A 21,927-nucleotide genomic window follows, 5' to 3' on the forward strand; every position below is an offset into this window, starting at 1 on the left:
TTCGTCCTCCCCCACCGCCTGTAAATAAAGTTTTATTGAAACACAAACATGCCCATTTGTTTACATATTGTCTACAGCAGCTTTCATTCTACACTGGCAGAGTTGAATAGCTACAATGGAGACTGTGTGGCCCTTAAAGCGGGTAATATTTACATTTCCTTTAAGGAAAATGGTTCCAAACCCTGGTATAAATTCAAATTCCAAACCAGAGTAAGAACTGGATAAGGTTACAGATTCTCAGGGGAGACTTTCCTTCCACTTAGAATCCAAACTGACAAGCTTCTTTGTTGACTCCATGTGCTACAGGGAAGGTGGCTTTTTAAAAATAGTTCATACTTTTACTACAGACAGCTTTTTGAGGGTCCTGAATTCATGCAGATTTATTGATTCTAACTCTGTATTTTGCATGAGCTCACAGCCTAAGGTCTCACACCCTGAGCACATTTAAATCCCAACTCCTAGATGTAGGAAAGCACACATTCCTGCCACACCACATTTCCCCGGGATTGTAGCACCTACAGCTCCTACACTATTTATTTTTGTCTCCTGCAGATATCACTTACCAATCAGCTGTGTAATAATTATTTCTTTTCAGCAATAATAGGTGTTTTACAGCAACAGTCTCTCAACTTATGTAATATGTCACATTTCTGGGAATTGGAAGTTGTGTAAAATGTAACTAGAATTTCGAGGACTGAAAATTTACAAATTTTGCTAAAACCATTTTAGGATTAAATAATATTATTTCTGTAGAATCAAAAGGTGGAAACCACTAGGATTATTGAGAAAGAAGTGGGCAATGAGGGTAGTAAAGATACGCATTGAGCCACTAATGATTGAGGGCCACATAGCAGAGGACTCTGATATCAGACTTGCCCCAATCTGGATCTTATCTAAGTGACCCTTATAAAGTTATTTAACTTCTGATAACCTCCATTTCCTTGTGTTAAAAACGAAGGCAATCCAACCGGTGTGGCTTAGTGGTTGAGCGATGACTTATGAACCAGGAGGTCACAGTTGGATTCCTGGTCAGGGCACATGCCTGGTTGTGGGCTCAATCGCGGTGGCAGGGGGGGTGGAGGCGGGGAAGGGGACATACAGGAGGCAGCTGATCGATAATTCTCTCTCATCATTGATGTTTCTATCTCTCTCCCTCTCCCTTCCTCCCTGAAATCAATACAAATATATGTTTTTAAAATGAAGGCAATAAGATCCAACAAATAGCAAAATCTCAAGACATAATAATTCTTGCAATGAACATGAATGAATTACAGTGTCATTAGAATGTTACTCTTCAGATTTCTTCCTTCCTGCTTTGAAGGAAGGAAAGAACCATATCTCACATGTGGCATATATAACAGCAAGTATTTCTAGCTGAGTTTAGCCATTGTCATTGTTTCCATGGCACCTACCTTACGCTGAGAAGAGCAGCAAAACACGTAAAGATGCTATAAAAGATTTATAGTCACTTGTTCCTTATGATCTTCACGACTCTCAGGGTCATGAGGGAAGGAGTTATCCCAAATAAAACTTAAAGCAGTTGTCAACAGTTTCTCTTGAGAAACTATTTAGTAATTTTCAATTGTTGAATCACTGGTCTCATTTTTAACCATATCACCACAAGTGTCCTAGAAGGTTATCAGATTGCTATAAATAATCTGCCAGAGTATACTCATTTGGTAGACATTAAGAAGGAAAAGCTAGCTGGAAAACATTGTGTGAGGAGAAGGAGATATTCAGATTTGGGAAAAGATAGGACGTTGTTTCTAACTTTTGGGGCTGGGAGATGTGGTGGAACCTAGAAATGGCAACATAATTGGAGGAAGAGGGAGAGGAGAGAGAACAACTGTCATACGAATAATCCAGTTCACTGTTATTCTGGTCATACAAGTGGTGTTCAACTGCTGTGGAGGCCTTGCCTGCATCTTGTTCACTCAGATGTGGCATTTTTCCCCTCTAGTAAAAGCAATGACTTATTTCTCCAATAAATTATTCACAGTACCTTTGTTTTCAAGCAATCTTTTCTCATATGATATTTTTACTCTCCAATAGAACTCACAGAAGATAACACAAATCAACTTCCCAGTGAGTTCTCTATATCTTACAGCGTTTTAATCAGTCAAAAGTTTCCTTTCTTAAAATCTCTGACTTATTTTCAATTAGAACCTACCTGATTGTAATGAATATAGGGGTACAAGTCCCCTTTGGTTATATATTTTAAATGACTCTTAAACACATAATTATCATGGTATAATTTCACTTCCAACCATGCCAAAAGATAGAGGAAAGCAATATAGTGCTTGAATACTTCCAGTCTCTAAAATACAAACACCCTCCATTGTTATGAAGCTTATGTACTATAGAGAAACATAGCTTTACAAAATTGACTGAAGAAATAAACACATCAAAAATCTCAGTTTTCTTTACTATGAAAAGACGTTTCCCTTCATGGTAGGAAACAGGTTATGATGAACTCGTCTAGAGATATCCAGGTCATTTACTTTGAAGTTAGAAAGTAGATTTCACCCCGCCCCTCCCTCTCCAAAATAGGTGCTGCGACTGGGCCTCTAGTCATTGTGAAATGCGCAAAATCACCTATCAGTTTGCTATGGACTGAATGTTTGTGTCCCTTCCCCCCTCAAATTTATACATTGAAACCTACTTCCCAATGTGGGGGTATCTGGAGGTGGGGCATTTGGGAGGTGATTATATGATGAGGTTGGAGCCCTTCATGAATGAAATTAGTGCCCATACAAAAGAGACCCCAGAGAGATCCCTGACCCCTTCCATCATGTGAGGACACCGTGAGAAGATGGCCCTCAAGGAACCAGGAAGTGGGCTCCTCACCAGACCCTGAATCTGCCAATGCCTTGATCTTGGATTCCCCAGGCTCCAGAGAAATAAATGTCTGCTGTTTACAAGCCACACGACTTATGCTATTTTGTTATGGTACTCTGAAAAGACTAAGGCAGAGGCCTAAAAGGAAATCCTTTTAGAGAGTAATGAGCAAGGCACCTTTGCTCAGGGCCCTTCCATAATAAAAATGCAAATGCTCAGAGCTATGGATTAATGAGCATTTTAGTACAGAGGTAGTCTTAAAGTGTATGTGGCTAGGTATAACTTGAAACACTCTAAAGTCCCATAACCAAATACATCTCCCTAGGAATGTAAAATTTTCTTTGCAAATAACTGCATGCGTTATTAATGCAAAGGTATAGAACCAAATAGGAAACTCAATGTTGTGTCACATTAATGTAATTTGAGAGCTAAGCAATATATATGAAGAAATTAACATGAATGCCAACAATGTGTTTTTAACAGTCCTGCCAGCCTCATTTTTGAGTAAGATAAAAGAAAACAATATTTATTATTCATCTGTATCTCTTTCAAACAACAAACAATGAAGAATTCCAAGAAGCTCACTGGCATCAGCAGTATGATTTTCCTTAGTAGTTTCTAGCCTACTTGACTTGTATTTTGCAAATTAAAATAGAAGATGTAAGGGAGGAATTTCTTTTCAATACTAAAATGATCATTGAGAGAGAATAGTAGTGAGGCTACTAATAGCTTGCTTTAACTTCCCTACAAGTTGTTTTGGTTTTGCTTTTTCAGGAAGACTTTGCAGACAATTCACTTGTAATGTTTCAAAGTTCCCCCGATACGTTTTTCTGGTTCCGCGTGATCCTTGGCCTTGCTAAGATTTGGAGAATGCAGACCATGGCACACCAGGCATCAGGCACTCTGCTCTAACCACTGCTCAACCGATTTTGTTGGTTCAAAAACATTCATTGTTCATTGCGCTCTTCATTATTTATACATCGACTCTTATTAATAATACATTTCAAATATTAAAGTTAACACTCTTACAGCTATCTTTTCACATTATCCCTGCAAGTATGTACATAAATTAACCAATGAAAACGAAAGCTTAAGGAATGAACTTCAATGAAAAAAGACAAGGAAAACACCACTGTCTTCAAGACCAGTTTCTTTATTTTGGGGACACAAAGAAGCTAAATAACCCACTGAGTCAGTCCGGCTTTCAGTACGTGCTGCAAGCCTCCTATTTCTGCTCAGTATCTTCCCTTTTGTTGATCTTGAAAACAAAAGCACTGAAACTATGCTTTGCAAAGCCACCCTAACATCTTATTCTGCAATTATCTTTGTGGGGTTGAGTCATAAGTAGATACACTTAAATCAAATGGTAATGCCTTCATACATTTTTATCGACTTGTTTTGGGTACAGAGCATTTAAAAGCGCAATCAGTGTGAATGAACTAGAGAGAAATGGACCCGTAGCAAGAGCAATTTTCAAGACCAGTCCAGACAGTCAGTTGAGACATCACGCTGTACACAGTAAAAGTAAAAGGGTGGGGCAATGGTGGGAAGACCTGGGTTTGAGACCCAGGCACCAGACCTGGGTTTGAGTCTCACTTAATCTTTCTGAGTGTCGATTTCCTTGCCTGAAAAAGAGGGATAGTGAAGTCTTTTATATATGGGTAAACCCCCTATCCTATCATAATGATGAGTATGGAATAGGTATTTTAAAATAGTGGCTTATTAATAAGGGAAAATATTAAACAAATTAAATTACTTTAATGTGGCAAAAGTTAATTATTTTAGTTTCAAATCCATGGAACCCATGCTTTCTAGGCCATCGCAGACTGGCCGGGGACAACCAAGTCATAACTCGATCGTTTCAAAGATAATAAAAAGCAGCCTCTGGTTTTCAGTTCCTTGCAGTGGAATCACCGAGCCTCTGGAAGGATCTCTGGGTGGTCCTGTCTCCTCTTGGCGGCCAGTGAGGTTCCACCGTGGTCCAGCTCTCTCTCCACACACACCTGGCCTGCACCTGCCACTCATTCCTGCAGATGTGTGCTGTGTCTCCCACCCTCACTCTGGTTCTCTGCCACTGCCGCCTCTGTACCACCATTATTTCCAGCTGCTGATGTTGGCAACCTCACTCAACCCTGCCCGGCCCCGGGCATCAGTGAGAAGACATTTGCAGTTCTTCCAGAAGCTGCCCTCTGTGTCCACAATGCTGCTGCTGTGTGAGCTCTAGAACGCTCACTTCTCTTACAAGCCCATCATTTGAGTCAAAGGATTCATGAAGGACCCTGTATCACATCTCTCCCGGCTCCTCACCAGCAAGTGTCCCCGGATACCACCCAGGGCAGCAGCGTCCCCAGGCTCAGGGTGAGGCAGGTGTCTGTGTTTGGGGAAGTAGTGAGGCCTCAGGGTGTCAGGCCCGAGGGTTCCAAGGGCGCAGGGAGACACACACAGGCCCGGGGCCAGCTCCCACAGCTGAGGGCACGAGGAGTGGTGAGATTCGCCCAGCAGAGACCCAAGTTCAGGGCCTTGGCTTTTTCCTAATGTTGTCTGGTTGTATTCCTTTCCCCACCACTTCTCCAGCACAGTCAGTGTGTTTGGATATACACTAGATACGACTCTATGAAAGGGCCTTGGGAGTGGCATTTGCCTGTGGTTAGGAATGTCATGGGGAGAGGTGATGCTGCTGGTTTGCTTTGCCCAGGATTGAATCCCAGGGTGACTGCAGGGCCACCTCTCTGCGCTTCCAGAGACCCTCAGATGTTCACATGTTGGCGGCTCCTTCTAGATACAACTATTCAGAAAATGCACCCTTTTTATTTTTTTATTGTTAAATGATCTTCAATTGCAACATTTTCCTTTGCAGTGCTTAATAAGCTGGGCATTCCACCACACCACTGTTGATGCCATCTATGATGTCATGAGGGTGGCGGCCATCAACATTGCAGCCCACAGACTGGGCAGTCCCAGCATCGCTTTAATGCTTCCAGGGAGTTCTCTAGCTGAAGGTCGGTGCCGCATCTGTCGGGCAATGCTGACAACCTCATCAAGAGTGATATTCCCACTGTGCTTCGTGTTTCGTTTTGTTTTGTTTTGCTCCTTTCTGTCTCTTGGCGGTCCTTTGAGGGCTTTGGTGATCAAGGCAGAAGCAGAAGGCACTGCCTCCAGCTGGGCCTGTCTGTTCTGAAGGGTCAGTTTCACTGTAATCCTCGGACCCTTCCAGTCACCGGTTGCTTTAGCAACGTCATCACCAGCCTTTTTTGGAGACAGGCCCAGGGGACCGATCTTGGGGGCTAGGGCAGACGTGGCACCCACTTCCCCACCAGTCCCCTTCAGGTATAGGACTTCGAGGCAGGTGGTTTCGGATGAACCCGGATTCTGGACGATGGAAGAAAATTGCACCTAAGCCTCTTCTGAGCTGAACGCCGAAAAAGCCTGAAGATGCTTTATCTTCCTATTCTACGCCACCTCCGCCCACTATTCCCCCTTTAAACCACCATTACTCTTAGGCCTCTTCCAATGTCTGGGAGAATGAGATTCCTTCCTATTTAGCCCCCAGGTCCGATCGTTGGGCTTCGGGATCCAGCTCCTCTGAGAGTGGATTTCACCTGCCGAGTGCTGGTCCCCTGACACCACTGGAGGCTCAGCTGCGCTCCAGTTCTGACGTGGGCAGCAAGGACGAAGATCCCCAATGGGAATCAGTGTGAGTCTCCGTGTGGGACTGACTGGGAAGCAGTGCCCTACTCCCCCCATACGGCCTCTGAGTTGGTGCCCTTTTTGGTCCCATCCTGGTCATTGGACTCCTCACTAGAGTTCCTCCTCCCGAGTTCATTCCCTTCTCTGGCCTGGCTGGTAAAATTAGAAATCTGTCTTGGTCCCTCTCATGGCAACTTCAGAACATACGTGATTCCTCCCGGATATTAACTTGGCCCACCCAGAGCTGGTGGGTGCCCTGAGCTCAACGGTCAGGTCTGGCAGGAGTCTGCACAGCCCACTTATGGCAGGATTCACTGTGCTGTGGCTGGGCACCGGGGGGCCCCTCTGCCTCCCCTCGGATCTGCCCTGGGCCTCGGCATGACTGGAGAACACTCTCATGCGTGCTCTAGGTCCTTTCTCTCACCCCAAAGAATCCCTGAGGTCAGCTTCTAGCGCCAGGCACACAGCATCTGTATACTCAGGGGGAAGAACCCACCACGTCCGCCCCCTGCCCATCTCTGGGAAGCCAGTCCTCGATGTCTCATTATTTAACCCAGTGATGGCCTCCCCTCCCTGCTCAGACATTGTCCACCCCCCAATGTTTGTTCACAAAACTCATCTGCATTTTAAAATCAGCTCTTATCAACTTCTACCCTATGTTAAAAATACTTGACCCTATATTTTATTATTCTTAGATTCACAATCATGTTTTAGGATGTAGAACCAGGGAAACTTGTTTTCTGGGGTCTGTGACAAAGAATAATCTCAACCAGCCCTAGCCGGTTTGGCTCAGTGGATAGAGCAATCAGCCCACAGACTCCCCGGACCCTGGATGGGACACATGCAGGAGGCAATCAATCAGTGTGTTTCTCTCACATCGATATTTCTCTGTCTTTCCCTCTCTCTTCCACTCTCTCTAAAATCAATGAAAAAAATACCCTTGGGTGAGGATAAAAAAAAAAAAAAAAAAAAAAAAAAAAAAGAATAGACTCAACCGCCAGCCTTTTACAGAACTTTAAAGCATAGGGAAGTGAGAATCGGTATTGTATTTGAGACTCATGTGTGTCTACTGGCAGTTCTCTCCAAGTCATGCCTTTGTCTTTTCTCTCTTTTTCCTTCATCTTACTGAGCTGTCTGTCCTCTGATATATGTCTCCATCCACACTATCCATTTTAGAACATAAACTCTCACAGATTAGGTCTATGTTCAAGATGTATTATTCTGGAAAGTACCTATCACAATGACATCTGCACTTAGATTTTTTTTAACTATTGTATTTTCATCATAATGATTATCCTATAATTAAAGTGGGAAGGCAAATTAAAGGCATTATAGTCATTTGTGGACCAATATGGTACTTTATATTATATAAAACTGCAAAGGTAATGGGTGTGAAAATACCTTGTAAAGTATTGTTCGTTATTATTTTAGTTATTCTTATATTATTACATTTTTATAATGTGCCAGTTAAGAAAGGTATATTTCCCTCCATCCTGTAATTATGTTTTTAACCAGAGAGAAAGCACTCTTAGCCATGCTTCCATTATTTCCTTTACAGCTATTTATTTTCTTTATTCTGTAATAGCTGTGAATGTCTAGGATGATAGTCATAGAATTGTGCCCCTAAAAGAGACTTTAACATTCTTGTCCATTTCTTTGCCTTTAGGCAGGGCTGCCCTTAATAAACCTATTCAGACAGATGAAGGCATCTGCAACTGAAAAAAATAACGGGGGTGTTTTCCTGATTACAGATACAAAGCGTACATTTGAAAAAAGAAGTTCTATGTGTTCCCTGCAGTCAATACCAAGCATTTCTGGTTTGATAAAACAAACAACTGTATTTCCTTTGCTAGTACTTAGAGTAAAAAGCATCGATTGTGGTTTGATATTACTGTTCTTGGTAATGGGTTTCCTGTCCCCTTCCATCCTCATTGCCTCTGTCTACAACCATGACATTTAGAAAATAATACCCTTAGAAAATGGTCAAAACAAGAGGACCAGAATTTTAAAGAAAAAAAAAGTGCAAGTCAGTACAATAACCATTTTTTATATTTTCCTCCTGTAGTTACTAATACATATACAGATTTTTTTTTAAAAAAACTATAATCATATACTCAATTTTTTTTTCATATAACATTACATTATAAATTTTCCATAGTCTGACCTGGTGCTGATATCTTCTATTTTAATAAATGTACAATATTTTATTAAGGGAATACAGCAATTTTTGTTTATTTTCTATTATTATATAATGAGAAAATAAACACGTTGGGTTACACAGGTTTCCAAATTTCCAAAAAGTAACATTTGTAGGTCTTGGTCTCTAATTCCAAATTACTTTTCCCAATGATTCTCCCAACTCCTCCATCACCAGCCTCGCACGAGTGCTCTGGCACTGGATGTTTCAGTGACTTTAATTTGCACTAAGTTTGGAATTGGTGCCTTTAATGTAATTCATCCTTTGAAAACCAAACAAAGAGCGGGGAAGTCACCTCAGCTGCTGCACACATCAGGTTACTTTAAACATTCGATGAACTTCTGGTTATTAGAGAATCATCTAGAATCTTCTACCAGATTATTAAATAGAACAGATATATTAAAAGGGCAGTCAGGAAATGAGCGCTGCCCCTGCCTGCCGACTGCCCCATCTGCACCCCTTGCTCTGAGGCCCTTTCATACACGAAGGAATTGAGCGTATTGGAGAAGATTCTCTTTTCTGGCCTGGCTGTATTTCTCCCCTCCTGAAAGCGTCTTCAGTGGCTCCTACTGTCCATAAGGAAGCCCCAAACCCTGAGTCCTGGCTCTGAGGCCATGGAAAGGGCATATGGACAGCAGTAACCGAGCACTGGCCGCAGGCTCAGAAGGCCCGGGTTCAAGTCCCAGCCTGTGCTGATACTTCACCCTCCAGTTTGCTTACGTGGATAAGGATAGTATCCATCTCACCGGGCTGTGTGGACGATCAGGTGAGAATCCATTAGGAAGCGTCCAGAAGGAAGGACCTCCTGAAGTGACTGCCTTCCTTTCATTCCTCTTCAACCTGGGCTCCGCCTCTTTACCCCGCTGCCATGGGTTCCCCACACACACTGTTGCTTTTCTGTTTCTATAGCTCTGAATATGCAGAATAAGTATTTTCTCCATCAAATGCTTGTCCTTCACGTCTCCAAAATCCGACCTAAGACCCGAGTAGGAAGCCTTTCTGGAATGAAATGCACTCCTCCCCCTGGGCCACCGCCTCCCTCGGAACATCCATCATACTTGGCTGCATGTGAGAACTGCACATGGCGCCTCGCTTGTCTTTTGGAAATGGAGCTCGTTTCTCAATGTCCTTTGTATCCCAAGCACAATGCCTGGTACAAAGTAAGCACCTGCTTATTGTTGGTTTTGATTGATCCCATCCTATTAGACGCCACCCTTTCCCCCCTGCTCTCCCTTCCCTGACTTTATTCATTGTATCCCATAGGCAGGGAAATTCCACGTTGAGCCCATCCACTGTGAACAATAGAGATGGAAGGCTGTGAACTTCCCCTAACCTCCGAACAGGCACACCAGGATCCCCACAAGTATATGAAATGACAGTCCCGAGAAAGGGAGAGAAAAATAAACCCCGGCCTGTGGAAGAAGCAGCTTTCACATGTCTGAATCTGTCTGTTTTGGGAGGTAAGCCAAAATCAGGGGTCCAAGACTTTTCCAATTCGATTGCATTCCATTTATTATTTATATAGCGCATATTGCTGTAGTCTCTAAGCACTTTAAAATGAAATACACATACCTCTGGGGGCGAACAAGGAAATGAGGAATGGGGGAGGGGGGAGGTGTCGGAACATTGGTTATCACTGTGAGCCTGGTGAAGCCTAAGCTGAGACAAGCCACTCCTCCCCTGTCTGACACAGGTACGAGTAACGTATTGTTCAGTGTCAGGGGCATAAATTTACAATGGGAGCTGGAAGCCAACCTTTGCAAAAAAAAAAAAAAAAGAAAGGAAGAAAGAAATAAAAAAAGCTTCCTTTATTCTTTGCTTGAAAAATGCAGTCCTGGGGGGCAGGGGCTGGAGGAGGTTAGGACCCGCCCCCCAATACACACACACACACACACACACACACACACACACACTCCTCTACTATCCACCTGGAAATTCAGAACCCAATCAAAACATAATTGCTATCCACACTCACCATATAAATATCACCCTTCAAGATTTTTTTTTTCATTCTTTGTGGCAGCAGACACCACAAACGCTAAAGCTTCCGGATGCTGTGTTTTACTCACATGGTTCGGTTTCCTACGTCATTTGGAAATTCTCAAAGGGGAGGAGAAAAGGAGAGAGTCAGGTAGGGTGGTCGGAGCAGGAGAGAGCACCCCACGTCCTGTCATTTGTCCCAAAGGCCACACCAACCATACACATACAGTAGGGGGTCAAGCTTGCTTACCTTCCAACTGAATGCTGCCCATCTTTCCTGAGAATGTGCCCTTCATTAAGGAGGTCTAAGGCACCCTCAGGATCTCTCCTGAAGTAGAAAAGCACCCAAATGCTTTGACCCTAGACCTCAATGTTTTTGATGGCTTTCAATGTGCTCTCAGGCAAACTCACACTGTTTGGGGCGGGGGGGGCGGGGGTCTGATAGGCAGGGTTGCTTGTGGAAGCCTTGGGCCAGGGGAATAAGCTACACGGAGATGCCTTAGCCTGCTGCTCAATACCGTCTTCAAGGATTAAAAATGCCGATTCCAGTGGGAACAGAGTGCAGGCTGTAGAGGTTATTGCGTTTTGAAGCATGTTCCATGTGAGTGGGGAGGGCAGGGTAGGAGGGGCTAGGGAATAAGACCCTGACAGACATCAGTCCCTACGGCAAGGAGGCCGGAAGGGCTCCATGATTCAGCAGCTCAGCTGGACGGCAGAGGCAGGCAGGCAGGCGGCCTCTCTCCTCTACAAACAAGGCTTTCAAACCTTCAGTCTCCCGTGGTTTTCCATCACGTGTGAAATGTTCTTCTGTAGCTGCCCGCCCTCCAGGAAAGAATGTGGGACACAGCAGCTTTCTGTGAGCAGGGCAGGGGGGACAGGAGGGAGCCCGAGTCTGTGTTCTGGGAGGGAAGTGGCCTGGAGAGAGGTGTTAGCACAAGAGGTGACAGGGAAAGTGTGAGTGTGCTGCGGGGGAAGAGGGGACAGGGCGGCCAGATGGACTTGTAAGAACATGGGCCCAGGATCCTGGCTTCTCGGAATAGTTAGGAGTCAGGGCTGTGTGTCCTGTCCATGTCACTGGGGGGCAGGGATGAGCATGGGAGGGAAGATTATTATTATAGGAATTTTACAGGCAGAGTTGAGTTGGAATGATGATAAACTGGAATAGGAACTACTAAAGTATAGATTCATTTATAATTGAAGAGAAGGAGGGAAGGAAGGAAGGAAGGAAGGAAGGAAGGAAGGAAGGAAGGAAGGGAGGGAGGGAGGGATCTGGGTTTGTTTGGGTTCTATAATTGAAACAAAACAAGATTATTATTATAGGAATTTTACAGACAGAGTTGAGCTGGAATGATGATAAACTGGAATAGGAACTACTAAAGTATAGATTCATTTCTAATTGAAGAGAAGGAGGGAAGGAAGGAAGGAAGGAAGGAAGGAAGGAAGGAAGGAAGGAAGGAAGGAAAAGAAAACCTCTGTGGCTTGTCCTGTGTCACCCAAGGCTTCAGTCTGCTGGGAGTGGACCCCAGGAACGGGAGCACTGTGCTCCATATCTCCCCAGAATGGCTTAAACGGTGGGGCGTGAAGAGGAACTCAGACACAGAAGACACCCTGGACTTTCAGGAACCACACTAGGTCCTTGGAGGCAGCCTGAAGCAGGAAGATGTGGGCTAGGGGAGCCCCAGGATGTGAGGTGCTGGGTCCTGCAGGACCCCTGACTGGCCTTGGCCCTCTTCGAGTTCTCCCAGGGGCCGGTATGCATACCTAAATCGCTATATTACACCCACACCTATTTGTATTTTAAAAGATTTCACAGAGTGGATAACACAACCCAAAGGAATGATCAACAAAAACTTGCAACAGGGTGGGTACTCAGTACTTTCAGTTAAATCATTTTTTAAAGAAAAATACTTTTTAAAATTTTATTACATTTATTGGAGTGACATTGGTTAATAAAATCATACAGGTTTCAGGTGTACTATTTTGTAACACATCATCTGTATTCTGTATTGTGTGTTCACCACGCCAAGTCAAGTCTCCTTCCATCACCATTTATCCCTCCTTTTACCCTCTTCTATCTCCTCCCACACCCCTCTCTCTCTGGTAATCACCATACTGTTGTCTGTGTCTATAAGATGGTTTTGTTGTAGTTGTTTGTTTGTTTGTTGCTTAATCCCTTCACCTTTGACACCCTATCCCTCAACCTCCTACCCTCTAACAGCTGTCAGTCTGTTTTCTGTATTTATGAGTCTGCTTCCATTTTGTTTGCTTGTTTATTTAGTTCATTAGATTCCACATATAAGTGAAATCATATGGTGTTTGTGTTTCCCTGACTGCCTTATTTCACTCAGCATAACGCTCTCCAGGTCCATCCAGGCTTGATCCCATGACGACCCGGTGAGGGCAGAGAGCAGCACCCCCTCCCTGTCTACAGAAGGGAAGAGCGAGCTCACCTCTAGACGGCAACGAAGTGAGTGGAGGAGCTGAGTTCTAAATCCAACACTTTTTGCCACGTTCAGTCTGTTTTACCTGCACGACTGGGCAGCCTCAGCCTGTGACATCTGGGCAGATAAATCTGTTATTGTGTGGAAGAGGTGTGTGTGTGTGTGTGTGTGTGTGTGTGTGTGTTTCAGGGTCTCCTTAAACCATGGGGTGCAGGAAGCTCTGTCTGCTCTAGCCAACCGCTGCCATGCAGGAAGGTGAGGCCAGGTCTTCCAGCTTTTCGAGTAGCTGGACGTTTACATTTGTACACGAAGTCTGCTGTTTGAATATCGGGGCATTTGAAAAGGAAAAGCAATCAAAACAGTGTGCACACTAAACCACTGGCCACCACTGTGAGATTCAGCCTGCAGTCTGTCTGCGTACCTGGCTCCTCCCAGGGTTATTCACAGAGAAAGTACAAAGGAGGTGCCGGTCATGTCTGCACCCCCTTCCTCATCCTCTCTCCCCATGAGACTCACCTGATCGGAATATCTGCCCCTGGAGTCTTCATCTCCTTTGTCTATCTCCCTTCATCCGCGTCACTCTCACTTTTCTTTGGGGACTTTGGAAATTAAATGCCGCAAGGGAAACTTGTTTTATTTGTTTGTTTGTTTAGCATCCTAGACTGGGATGAGTTAGATAGGAGACAGCTGGGGGGCACAGGGGTTGGCAAGGGGGAGCAAGGAAGGATTTGGAAGCACCGGGCACAGGCACTGCCCATGAAGGAGAGGGAAGAATGGAGCCGGTGGCACTCATAGTACATATTATTCAGTGATGAAGTAGAGAGTAATCGGCCACGAAGCAACGGCGATAAGCATGCCCATCGTGTGCTGTACTGCGGCACACAGCTGGATACACACCTCTCCTGACAAACCCAGGCCGTTTTACTGTCCTGAGCAATGACAACAAGGCAAATGTGTCTGCTATCATGGAAACAAATCCACGGCGGAAGGAGAATGACGGAATACAAGAAAGATACTCTATTTTCATTGTTCTAAGTAGATGTTACATCTCGTGGCGGATAGGATTCCATAAATGAGCAGCAGGAGATTTGGGGACTAACGGTAGTGTAAGTGCTCTCATTTGGTAATGAAAGTGCTTTCGACTGTTATGCGTTAGTAATTCAGGCAACGGTATTTCTTAGCTCCTATTGTGTACAAAGTAGCAGGCACGGTTGGGGTGGGGGAGACAGGGAAAGGAGGGATGTTGCATTTTCTTTTGAGCAGCTTACAGTCGCGCTATTAGATTTGCAAGAAGAATGAAGCTCCCCCACAAAGCCTATATCAAATCGTAAACTGTTTTAAGCAATTAAAAAATATCTTAGACACTTCTTCCGGAAAACATGTCCCTTTGTATTCATCTGAACATAATTCAAACCACATTTACTAAAACCCTCTGTTACCCTGTTGTATGGACACTTTTTTTATGTTTCTGTAAGAAAATGCTCTTTGTATCTTTAAGATTTTAAGCAATAAAACAGTGTTTATATTTATCTAATCTTATGGCTCTCTGAGGCTGGAGGATTCAATTACTGTAGACAGTGGTCCTTCCTCCTAACTCACACTCCCTTTCCCCCATCCCCTTTTTAATATAATACTCATACTGCCATGTATTTCATACATATTTATTAAAAATACTAGCACTTCTCTCTCCCACTCAGCTCAGCAGGCCAACACCAAAGTTAGGTAGTCACACCTGTCTTCCCACTTGTCAAGCCTGCTGGGTTATCCGTACACACACACAGTCAAAAAATAAGGCAGAACGATGGTAATACTACCCAGTAAGAAGAATGAGATCCAGATGCTCTCAGAATAAGAGAGGTTTGATCCATGCCACATTAACTTCACTTTCACTGCTTCCCCAACTGGGTCAGAAAAAAAGCAATACAGGGCCAGAGAATTGTGCTGACACTGAGGAGTGTCTTTTAGCAAGATGCAATTTTAAAAATAATGTCCAAGTTACTTGATGTGTTATCAAAAGATCACCTTAGATCACCCTGGCCGGGTGGCTCAGTTGGTTGAAGCACCGGCCTGTATACCAAAAGGTTCCAGGGTTCAATTCCTGGCCTGGTGTGTACCTATGCAACCAATTGATGTTTCTCTCTCTCTCTGTCTCTCTCGCTCTCTTTCCCTTCCTCTCTCTTTCCCTTCCTCTCTCTAAACATACCCTCAGGTGGAAAGAAAATCACCTTATATTTATTAAAATTTTTTAATTCTAAGAATCAAAAGTAGCCTTTACCTCAGTGCCCATTTCCTACCAAGACTTCTCCACTATCATTTACTTTTATCTCTTCTGTGACAGCTAACCATCAGTGATATAATGCAGTCTATATTTGGGATATCCGTGGAAGTAGAATCCTATTTTTCAGACACAAATTTTGTGTGGCTTTTAAATAAGTTTTGAGTAGATCCTGACCTCATAGAAAAAAAAAATTGAGAACTAGTGACTAATGCTCCCAAAAGAATCATAAAAAATCAGAACACTCTAAAGAATACCTTCCAAAAAAGTTGACTAAAAGTCTTACCTTGGGATTAAACAAGTGACTGTGTTTAAAATCTCTTGGTTGGCATCCCATCCTTTCATCAGTCTCTGAGCATCTTGATATCATCTATGCATTTCAAGCTTCTTTCTGACATTCTCTCAATAATTTTCAAAGCTACTCAATGTGCTGCTTTCAGAAAATCAATAAAGATGACTTAGACTTCTGTGCAGTGAAAGAAAAACAAAAGCTTAATTGGCCTAGCTGTGCCCTCTTATTTATTTAAATTAAAAGAAATAAGCTAATCTGTACTGAAGGCAGAATCCACCCAGGTGTGACCAATTGGTGTTACTTTATTTTTCTTGACAGTGATTTTGCAGAAATCCCTATCATTTTTTTGTTGTAAATTTACAATAATCAAAAAGCTCTTTTATTTTCTTTCTGTGAAAATTAGTGATTGGTCATTTCTAAGTATAATGCCCATATCTGACATTCAACAGTTTGACATCTGTATTTTAAATAATTCAAATCGCAGATTTCAACCTAAAAGCTTATGCTTTATATTCTGACATTAAATAATTTCAAACTCTTTATCATGTGGTCAATTATTTCACTTTTCAAAAACAATTATTAATGATCACTGCAAACAAATGTCTTTGGCCATATCTTTAAAAACAAACAGATAGGCATTTTCATTCCAGGGTCCTTCTGCACGGTGACCGTGGGGGCAAACATTGCGGCTGTTACCCCCGCCCCCAGCCTTTCTCCTCCGTGGCCCCGTGACTGTGACTGTCGTCTGCGTGGCTCGGGGCCAACAGAAATGCCCATGGAAAGGCCAGCCCCTTCTGAACAGAGGGCCGGCGGCCTTTGTGAAAGATGAGAAGACAAAGCCTAATACAGTGAAACGTCTTTGGAACATTTTCCAGGGAACTGAACATTTTGAGCGTTGGACGTGGGAACATGCTCCGCACAATGACGCGTTTCACTGCACGGGCCTTGCCCGACATTCCAGCGCACCCCGCACGCCGGGCTCAGAAGCCGGCCGAGCCAGGGGAGGGCTGGTCACAGGCTCAGGGGGGCTGGCCTCCCGCCCCGTGTGGCTGCACAAAAGGGTGGATGACTTCCGTCTGAAACAGAGGCCAGGTCTGTTCTCAGCTCCCCTGCTCTGGAGGAGGGACGAGACCGAATACCCATGGTTACTTGAGCTAGTTCAGGTGGCTTAGATAAGGGCAAACAGCGCCTTTGTGTGCTACCAAACCCACTTTCAGAGCGAACGGTCTCTGGCGAGGATGAGCAGGCCACACTGCGTGTCACCTCTAACTGCTGGGAGCAGGAGCTGGTTTACTCTTTCCTCCTTGTGCTTCGCTCTGCTGGATGCGATTCGATGATGTGCTATCATTTCATGGTTCTTGTGTTTGAAACCCCCTCTTCTTATGCATATTAATTTATTTTTAGAACTTTGGAAACCTGAGGACAACATCACCGAACACCAGGGAGCAGGATAGGCCATACTGTGCTTTGATAATGTCAACATCAAGCTCCAGCCTCGTGGCTTTCTTGTTGTTTTTGTTTTTTGCTGTTTTCCCCCTGGAGAGCTTGTTTGGTGGATGCAAGAAATTCTACTCACTGGTGTTTTTGTTTTTTAAAATATATATTTATTGATTTCAGAGAGAAAGGGAGAGGGAGAGAGAGATGGAAACATCAATGATGAGAGAGAATCATTGGTCGGCTGCCTTCTGCAGACCCCCTACTGGGGATCAAGCCCACAACCTGGGCATGTGCCCTGACGAGGAGTTGAAGTCAACACTCAACCACTGAACCACTCTGGCCGGGCTGGTGTGTCTTTTTTTTTCTTCCAGTTATCTAGGAGCATTTTGATATTCAGATTACCAAGAATCTGTTGTAATGTGGCCTTGGGACACAACAGATCAAGATAGAGGCTAATGGAAACTGAGTTTCTTAGGATGGATGATGTTTTAGCTGATTAAACAATGTAATTAATCAAGTCACGGGACAAGGCAGGAATGAGATGACATCTTTTGAATTTAAAATCGTTTAAATTTTGCCCTGAAAATCAGAGGGAATTTTAAAAATACATAATTAGCCCTAGCTGGTTTGGCTAGGATGGTTCAGTGGCTAGAGCATCAGCCTGTGGACTGAAGCGTCCTGGGTTCGATTCCAGTCAAGGGCACATGCCGAGTTGTGGGCTCCATCCCCAGTAGGGGGCGTGCAGGAAGCAGCTGATCAATGATTCCCATTATTGATGCTTCAATCTCTCTCTCCCTCTCCCTTTCTGAAATCAATAAAGATATATTAAAAAATAAATAAAAATAAAAAGATACAATTAAGACAAGTATTGTTTAAATAGAGGAGTAAATGGTTTTAGACATTTTAAAAGGTACGCATGTTTATATGTACATTTGGGGTTTTTCCTTTCCTGTTAGGATTAAGTAGCTTTTATTCTAAATTTATTTAGGGGTTGATTATTTGTTTTGTCAATAACTACCCAATTTTTGTAGCTCTTTGAAAAATTACTTTAGCACAAAGAATAGATGTTTTAGAAAAAGACGAGTAATATTTTTAACGGTTTTTAATGCTTGGTTACAGAATTCCAGTGGCCTAGCAAAACTGATAGAATCATGGGCACAAAAAGTGGGATGCTCTAAAAGGACTCAGGATACAGGAATGGCAGAATGAGACGACGAAATATCAAAGTCGGGGTAATTTCCAACTCTATTCACCACCCTACCCCACCTCTTCTGGGTCAATCTTCTAGCAGTTGAGGGAGGGTGCCAGAGTCAGTTTTGATGTTTCAGAGGCTGCAGCAGCTCTATAACAAGCGAAAGTTCAATCGTCATGATTCTTGCTCTTAAAATACCCCCAGCCACACTTCCACTGAGGATTTCTCATTGGTAGACAGCCTCTAAATAACCCCAGTGATCCCTACCCCCTGGTATTCATGCCCCTCTATAATGCTCTCCCCTTCCATGTGGGCTGGGTAAGGTGATTGGTCATTTTCTAGCAAACAGAGTTTGGCAGGGGCGATGGATGCCGCTTACATGATTAGGTTACAGAATGGCTATGGCTTTTGTCCTGGGCGTGTTCTCTCACTTGCTGAATCTAAAGAAAGCCAGCCATGTAGTGAGCTGCTGTTTGCTGTGAGAGGCACACACTACAGCCCAGTAGCCCTCAAGAACCAAATCTTGCCAGCAACTTTGAGTGAGTGAGCCCAGAATCAGACCCTCCACCACTGAGTTTTCACCTGAGACCTGAGCTCCCACCAACACATGGACAGAAACCTCCTAAGAGACCTGGAGCCAGAGGCACCGAGCAAGCAGCACCCAGATTCCTGACCCACAGAAACTATGAGATAATCCTTTTTCTTTTAAGCCACTAAGTTTTGGGATACTTTGTGATACAGCCACAGATGAACTAACGCAACGTTTTTATCCACTTCCATCCTCTGAGTTCTTCAGTCCACATCACTTCCTCCTTCCTGCCCTGTCTCTCTCATTGCCATTCCCACATTCCTTTTGCTTTTACTTTTCCTTTTTTTGTGGAACGATTTAAAACTATCTGTTTTATAGGCTCCTTTAGACCATGCCCCAGGGCTTCTCCTTCTTCACCTTAAATGACCAAAAAATAACTAAGTTTTCAACCAAAGAGAAACTCCAGTGCTGGCTGCTATAAGAACAATGTTCAGCTTCTGTAAAGAAACTGTGAGTCATCCAAAATAAGGAATGTAGCTATGATTTCATCAACTTAAAAATACTCCAGCTTTCAGACATTTTATAAAGTTGAGATTACACACCCCAGTGATTAAACAATCACGGCCCTCATTACTTAAACTTTTTTATAGTAATAAAACATTATTTTCAAATATTTTCATTATTTTTGGCGTACCGTTGGATTTGGACTATGGCTACATGTAGGTGTGAGATATCAATACCTGAGATCTTCAGGCTTTTCAGCCTCTGGGCTCTGCTGGTTGTTAATTGTTTTGTTAATCCTCACGAAAGGATATTTTTCCATTGATTTTTTTAAAAATACATTTTTATTGATTTCAGAGAGGAAGGGAGAGGAAGAGAGAGAGATAGAAACATCAATGATGGGAGAATCACTGATGGGCTGCCTCCTGCACGCCCCCTACTGGGAATCAAACCTGCGACCTGGGCATGTGCCCTTGACCGGAATTGAACCTGAGACCCTTCAGTCCGCAGGCCGACACTCTATCCACTGAGCCAAACCAGCTAGGGCTCCATGATCTTTTAGAGAGAGTGGAATGGAGGGGGAGAGACTGAGAGAGAGAGAAACATTGATGTGAGAGGGGCACATCAATTGGTTGCTTCCCATACTCAACCCGACTAGGGCCAGGATTGAACCTGCAACTGAGGTAAGTGCCCTGGACCAGAATCGAATCTGGGACCTTTCAGTCTGCAGGTTGATACTCTATCCACTGAGCAAAACCAGCTAAGGTTCAGCTGTTACTTCAAAACCCCTAATGGAATGCCTTGTGCTACCCCTCCCTCCGATTGTGGAAATCCTCTCTTCTAAGATTTTGGAGGATACTGGAAGGTTTAGCCTCCCATTTGTCACCGTTCTCTCTGGAATCATTCCCACCCCTCCCCGCCCCATCTGCCGGCTGACGTGCTCTTCTTGCCCTCAGTTTTCTTCTACTACAGGCCCTGCCCTGCCCTGCTTTCTTAAACTTCCCCCAAAGGCCACCAAGAGGCTGCCAAATGGAATACAGCAAAGCACAAGATAACAAACAACTTAATATTAAAAATTGGACATTTCCGGCAATCAGACTTCTCCAGTTTCTTGGACAAGCACAGCACAGGGAAGCTGCTGTGATCGACCTCCTCGGGTCCTGTGTGCCCCTCCCTCGCTGCCTCCCAGCCTACCAAACCCTTCTCTCACATCTTGCTATTTTTCCTCTAGTCCACGATCCATTCTCCACCACAACCTTAATTTTCCTTAATTCTGGGAATTTAACTTGGCTTGGGTTAAACTTCTCTCATCCAGGTTGTATCGTAGTGGGGATTGGGTAGGGGTCTTAACTTCTCCCACCACTGAGTTCCAGACACATTCCTGTGTTCTCTCTTTCTTTCTCTCTTTCTTTCTTTCTTCCTTTCTTTCTTTCTCTCTCCCTCTTTCTTTCTTTCTTTCTTTCTTTCTTTCTTTCTTTCTTTCTTTCTTTCTTTCTTTCTTTCTTTCTTCCTTCCTTCCTTCCTTCCTTCCTTCCTTCCTTCCTTCCTTCCTTTCTTTCTTTCTTTCTTCCTTCCTTCCTTCCTTTCTTTTTTTTTTTTGTTGTTGTTGTTAATCCTCACCTGAGGATATTTTCCCCATTGATTTTTAGAGAGAGTGGGGGGTGGGGGGTGGGAGAGAGAAAGAGAGAGAGAAGAGAGAGAGGCGAGAGAGACACATCAATTGGTTGCCTCCTGCATGTATACCAACTGGGGTCAGGGATCGAACCTGCAACCCAAGTATGTGCCCTTGACCAGGTATCAAACCTGAGTGTGCCAGGCAATGCTCTAACCACTGGACCATGCCAGCCAGGGCCATGTGTTCTTTCCTGGATGTCACACTCCTCAACTCAAACTGTTCCCAGCCATTTGAAATCACATTTTAAATGTTGCATTAGAGTTGAATAAAAAGATTAAGTTTTTTTAAAAAAAACACATAAAATATATAATAAAAGTGATTTTTCCCATTGAAATCCTGCTGCGTTTGCTAAAAAATATAAATGTACAAAGAAGTGAAGTGTTTTCTTAAGACTAGACCAAACACCCAGACTATAAACTAGTGTCTGATCCATTTCAAGTAAAAGGTAACTGCTACTTTTATGATTGTTTGTAAGGACCCTCTTTGAGGTTCAATTTCCATAGATTGGAATGCTCCTTCTATGGCTTGGCAAGTGATTGGCCAATAGTAAGAAGCTCTGTCTTCTCTCTCAGTGTCAAAGGTCTGACACTGACATGAAACGTTTCGGCGAGGAACTGCTGTAAATTATGCTTCATCTCGGGAAGCTAGATGAATATAAGACACTCCGCTTTGTAAGTGAAATAGAGAAAGACAAGCACCATATGACTTCACTTACATGTGGAGTCAAAAGCACAAAATGAATGAACAAACAATGAATGTAAATATTTATATTCCATTATGAAAATACATCTCCTCAGAGAAGTGAGAAGGGCTGGTCCCTGGCTGTGCACGGGGAAACGTTCCCTCTCTGCTTCCTCCTGGGGGCTCACCACACCCCGTGTTT

At 43.7% G+C, this 21,927-nt stretch overlaps 1 pseudogene; it reads right to left on the reverse strand.

The window, feature by feature from the left end:
- Positions 1-5,698: 5,698 nt before the first annotated feature.
- Positions 5,699-9,463, reverse strand: LOC139011386 (large ribosomal subunit protein uL11-like; annotated as a pseudogene).
- Between the last annotated feature and the right edge of the window lie 12,464 nt (positions 9,464-21,927).

Source organism: Myotis yumanensis, unplaced genomic scaffold (genome assembly GCF_028538775.1).
Source record: "Myotis yumanensis isolate MYYU_CA2020_CCGP unplaced genomic scaffold, mMyoYum1.0.hap1 SCAF_5, whole genome shotgun sequence".
Lineage (NCBI taxonomy): Eukaryota > Metazoa > Chordata > Mammalia > Chiroptera > Vespertilionidae > Myotis > Myotis yumanensis.